The sequence below is a fragment of the Porites lutea genome, chromosome 8 (assembly GCF_958299795.1).
Source record: "Porites lutea chromosome 8, jaPorLute2.1, whole genome shotgun sequence".
NCBI classification, from domain to species: domain Eukaryota; kingdom Metazoa; phylum Cnidaria; class Anthozoa; order Scleractinia; family Poritidae; genus Porites; species Porites lutea.
The window spans coordinates 20,890,877-20,896,844 of NC_133208.1; the positions used below are offsets into that span (position 1 = coordinate 20,890,877).

General features: G+C 41.9%; 1 protein-coding gene across 1 annotated transcript in view; it reads left to right on the plus strand.

The window, feature by feature from the left end:
• The window catches only part of LOC140945339 (uncharacterized), a 554,440-nt gene that overhangs the window by 201,875 nt on the left and 346,597 nt on the right, over positions 1–5,968 (plus strand). The gene's annotated exons all lie outside the window — the stretch shown is intronic.

The following is a 5,968-nucleotide window of genomic DNA, read 5'->3' on the forward strand; positions in this document are numbered from 1 at the left end:
CTCATCCCGCCAACTACGCAGGCTAAAACAACTTAACTTTCCATATCAACAGCTTCAAGTACATATTAGCCCCTCCCCAAACGCAATGTTGCTTCGCTCTTCGTACTCAGTAACGTCCAGGCAGAGGCAGAGGTTGAGGCTTTCAACATTGATCCGAGGGGGGGGAGAGGGGAGGAAGAGCTGAAACCCCCCCTGACGGGTACGATGTTTTAGAATGCTCTGGAAGTATGCAATACTTCCGGGTTGCCCCAATAAGCTATTGTTTCAAAGCAATGTTAAGTGCAGGGCGTTTAATATGAAAATGATCTTCAGTTTACTGGGATCATGCAAATAAATCTGATTTTAAAAAAAAGGTTTTGCAATTTTATGGTTTTGTCCAAGTGACCGAACCCCTCCTCCCTAGGAGTATTTTCTCCAAAAAAAGGTAGCGGGTAATTAAAATTCCTGGGAAATCCCTGGGGACGAGTTTTATTTTGGTTTTAGTACTAACTAACATCTTACACATGAAGACAGCTGTTTCGCTGGCAGACATATTGCGAAAGTTTAATGTATGCGTCTGTGGATTAGTTTTTCCGCAATATGTGAGCAAGCTCTCGTCTTCCATTGCATGCACGCACGACTTTCTGGGCTTTCGGTCTGTTCTTCTTTCTTTTTCCTTCTGCTTTCTATTTTCCGTTTATCACAGTGATTCCGTTGTCCGTTTTAAAAATAGTCGGGGGCCTTAGAGGAATAATAGAATAGCACTGAAATATAACGAAAAATCTCGAGATGTTATAATGAAATACCCGGTAACAAATATTCTCGTGAAGGAGCAGCAGAGATAAAAGGTCTTCTCATTCTTCCTCTTCACCTCCCCCCCCCCCCTCCCCCCTAGTGTAGTATAATCAGGAGCTTATTGAGCACCATAAATCACCAGGCGCCAAAATCTTTAATAAATGGCGCAAATGAGACGACGGAAAGCATCCCCACCCATTTTTTACATGGAAGTCTTCCCGTGAATTAACAGTGGCGGATCCAGGGCTAGCCCCCCTTATTTGTAGACCAAACGCCGAAAAAAACTTTTGATGACCGGGCCCCCCTTATCTGAAGGTCTGGATCTGCCACTGATTAAGACGGTGAAGGGTCCCTCTTCTTTCTTGCCCCGAAAATCGTGGGACTGTAAATAATGTAGTATTCCTTATCGCTTCTGAATTATACCCCACCCCCCCTCCCCAAAAAAAAAAAAAAAAAAAAAGTTGTTGGATGGTCACAGGCCTTCCCGGTCCCTCTAATTCTACGGTCATGTTAACGGGCACCACTCTACTGTTGTCCCTGCTGTTTTTCAATTAGCCTCCCACGCAGACGTTCTTACAATTTTACAACAAAAATTGTAAAAGCTCTTTCAAATTTTACAACAAATGTTCCGAAAATTCTAGATCTCAAATCGTCCTCCGAACAGATATTTTCCAAAAATTGTCGTTGGGTGCCACTGATTGATTGTGGTCATCACTGGCAGTGCAAGATTTTTTTTCCAGATTATGATCAAAATTGTGCTCGTTTTTGCTAATTTTTCTAAATTATCAGTTTTTGCATAGAACACAAAACAAGTCCAAAATGTATAAAAGTATTGTTATTGAGCCTTACATGATACCTTTTTATCCCTTCTTGACACTGTGCTGTGACATATTTAACAATTATTCCTCGAGCCCGAATGGGCTCTGTTTTGGCCTCATGGGCTATTGACTCAGAAGCCATGAGGGCGAGAGGAATAAAATTATTTTAGTAAAATCCAGCTAGTTGGTCAAAAATATCAAGACAAAACAACTTTAGCTAGCAAAACGCCATGCAGCCGCCATTGGTTTGGTTTTCAAAGCTGGCGCTTTTCGCTACTAGTGGGCTATAACATATAGCCTAGTAGTGGCTAAACCAATCAGAACGCAGCATTGATAATAGACCATCACTAGTTGGATTTTACTAAACAGCAATAACTCTACTGCATCGGAGACTGCACTGACGGTATCACTCGACGCCATTTTGTTGCTAACTGGGACCTACGCGATCTTTAGTTTCGTTTTGGCGGGTTCTGGATCTATGCATGTAGTATCCACCTCAATCATGCATACACGCCGTCAGGGGTAACTGTACAAGGGAGGAAGTTTGACTTCCTGAAAAACCTCGTCGATCCCGAACCCTAGTGGAGACGAGCACGCCGAGGTAGGTTCAGTGGACTTTCTCAGTAAGACCCCACTCAGTATATTAAGGATACGGAATATTGAAGTCTACATGGATATAGCTTAAAAATGATAAAACAAGGCCCGCGCTGCTGATTCCACACACTATAGGATGATTCTAAAACTTTGTCAAAGACAGTTCTTTGGTATCAAGTCACTTCAGTCAATTCTTCAGTTGAACCCGGATGATGTGCGACCACCTTTATCCGCCCTGGCTATCACCTATCTAAAACGCCAAAACTTGTAGAACTTTCCCAGTCAAAGCCTTACAATCGGAACCTCCAGCAAACGACCACGACCACTATTTGGGGCTGACGGTTTAAAGATTTTCCATTCTTTTTCACTTATGTCCACTCGGTTTGCACGCAGTAGCAAAAATTGCGATTTTTCGAGTGTTGCAAAAAATCGCAAGTCTGACAATTTTTCGCAGTTCTTTGTCATGTTAATAATCGCTGAAGTCCAGAGCGAGTTGTCGATTTAACAAAATTTGCGAAAATTGCGAAAAATCGCAAGTCTGACGATTTTTAGCGTTATTTGCGATTTATCACAGTTATTTGTCATATTAATGTTCACTTTTATCGTGTTCATGATCACTTAAAACAGAACCGTTTGCCGAGTTTACCAAATTTGTTGTAAGTCCGAAAAGTTCCTGCTTTACGTGCCATTTTGGCTTTTCCCTTTCCGCTCAATTAAAGCATATCTACACGCAAAAACCATCGCAGCCAATCTTTAAATAAAGGTTTGTTTGTTATCTAAAGGTTCGAGTTATGTTAATGAGATTCCATTGTATTTCAAGTTTCATTTTATGACTTCTTTAAACTAGGAGTTTTTGAATAAGGGATCAACATCATTAGTGTATCTTTCAGCTGGTGAAAGTTATTTATTCACATTACATCTTAAGGTATTCCTGGAGGCTAAATTAACCAAATTTGGGCTATGTTTGGCTGTGTATTTCAAGAGAATAAAAAACGGTAGCTAGGCCACATTGCGGCCAGTTGTTGGTCAATCCTCACAGTTTCGAAAAAAATATTCCGGAGGGAGTCATCTGCTAAGGAATGCATGGAATTCGGGAAGATATAGGGCGTGGTCAGGTCCCCTTCAAATCACCTCAAGGCTCAAAACTGAAACGGGATTTATACAGCACAGCTGACAGCATCATTCACTTCAATGTAACAATTATTTTTACTATTACATCTAAAATATGTTGTCGTGGTGTTTGCTGGGCACCCTTCTACCTCCTCTAACACTTGTCCTAATTAATTTTAGCAAAAATTTCGATTTCTCCAATTTTTCGCAATTTTTGCTACTGCATGCAAACTTGGACATACCTTTTTAACCTCTTTCTCACAAGTAAGCGGTCTCTTGCATTTGCGATTTGTCTGATCCGCCGTCTTTTTTCCATGGAACAATAATGTGTATTTTGTCTAGCCAACACTCCACCCCCTCCCCCCCTCCACAACGAAGGTTTTGTTTGAAAAAAGACAAAATAAAAAGCAAGTTGACGAAAATTTATTCTAGCCAAGACGTGGTCCCTTCTGTCCTTGGTTTACCAACAGAGAGTCAAAGCTTTTAAACGAGTGGTCGTTCAGGGGCACCCAATGGATCTGTTCCTCAAAATATCTGTTATTCAGGCACATTTTTGCTGGCTGGGAGATGTGAAAGAAATAATAGTCCTTGGAAGGAAAGTGTTGCTGGGAAAAAGATAATGCAGGGTGTCAGAGGGGATTTGAAGTCTAGAATAGCTGCTACGGGTTACTTGTATGGGTTACTTACCACTCAAGATCTGAATTGTGCCCTGTGAAACTTCCCAGTAAGTCAGGTTGCAGGTTGTAAGGTTGCTGGCTGGGAACTCTTCCATCAGTCTTGCTGGAAGTGAGGAACAGATAATTTTTTCCAGCAATCTCCGAAAATGCTTAAAAGAGTCTCAGAAAACTTTATTCACGCTTTGTTGTTGTTTTTAGGTCTTTTTCTCAAAATTTCCCGTTGGGTGCCCCTGGTCGTTCCCGGGGGGAGTAGCCTGCGAACGGCAGACGTTTCTTCCTCGCTCATCACCGCTGAGGGACGTTTCACGAGGAGGAAACGGTCCCTCAGCGGCGATGAGCGAGGAGAAACGTCTGCCGTTCGCAGGCTAGAGGGGAGAGGAGGGGGGATATTCTCTATGATGGCCTATACGGGGAGGCTCCGCCCGAAAGGGGTACATTAATCAGGCTCCAGGCATATGAAAGGGTGGAGATTTTACTCGTTGAAATACTTAAAAGGGGAGGGAAATCGGTCATTTTGGTCTGTGAAAGGGCCCAAAAGGACTACCAGATGAGTTTTCTGGCTTTATAAAGTCCATTAAACGTTCTATTTTTGTGAACAGACAGTGCATTTACGGAAGTTAAAAGGAATGCAAAGTTTTAAACAAGGTATGTCCGATCAGCCTTGCCTTCAATTTTATATGTGAAAGGGGTACCATTTGTCAAAAGAAGGAATACAAAAGGGGTACCTTTGTCGTGAAAAATGATATGTAAAAGGTAAGAGGTTTGACCTCGGGGCAGAGCCTCCCCGTGTAAACATTTGTTGAGTACTCCCCCTTGGGTGATCGTCATCATTTAGACTGATATCACTGTGATTATAGACTGCGAGCAGTCTCTTATTTTTGTTTCTAAAACTACTGCACGAAAAACCAAGCACGCGGGCGACGAGCGGCGAAGCCGCGAGCCGCCGGATACCAGGGTGGGCGATAAACGTCGTGGTTTGCAATCGCGCTGGATGAGATGAGAACTAGACGGATTTTAAGAGAATGGGGCGGACTACACTGAGCCGTCTACTGTAATTAACGCTCAAAGAACATCCTGATACACTTCACTGTTGATGCTCAATTTCTTCAGTATTTTTTTTTCACTTTTCATCGTTATCTTAAGATAGAACGATGGGCCTTCGATTCAGAGACAGACCATTTTGTTTGCCAAGATCGAGAGGATATCTGAGTTTAGACAATCATTTTGCCAGAGTTGGTTAAGGGAGTGGGAGGGGCGAAACACGGAGAGCAAAAAAGGGGAAAGTGGGTCTTTTGTCCCCTCATCATCATCGTCATCGTCCACTTCCACTTCTTCAGTGGGTCTGGGACCCCAACAAAGGTAGGAAACTTGACTTACACTTCATTTATCTTTACGTTACTGCGATAAAATTGATTGAGGCCGTTAATTTTTGGGGCCGCCTGTGCTTAAATTTCTCCAGAAGCTTGCTTTAGATTTTCCATATATTTGTCTGCAATTTTTCCCGGGAAATTTTTACAGAAAAATGTATAGAAAATTAAAAAATAAAGTTCTAGGTCTTCTAGCGCATGTAACGGCCTCAAATCTTTTCAGTAGAATCCTTAAGAGTGAAGCTTTAGTTTACAATTCATATTTTTTTTCAAAACAGCTGTTGACGGAAATTATTCGACATTAGATTCTCATACAAACACTGTAACTAATTTCTCACGCGTTTGCCTACTCGTCAAGATGGCGTCGAAAACCGTGACAAGGTCCATTAGTACCGTTCAGTTTCCGTATTCGTCATTGGTGTATTTTACTATTAAAATATTATGTCCCGTTGCTTGGACGCCCGACATAGCTGAAAGAATTTTTAACACTCTCTCCTTTACGTCAGGAAGCCAGTGATTGGCGGACGGAAATAAATTCACATTTTAATTCTATCCGAGCATAAAACTGATCCATGTATTGACTACTGAAGAGTATTTGTGAAACCTGCGTAACCACAAAGCAGTATTT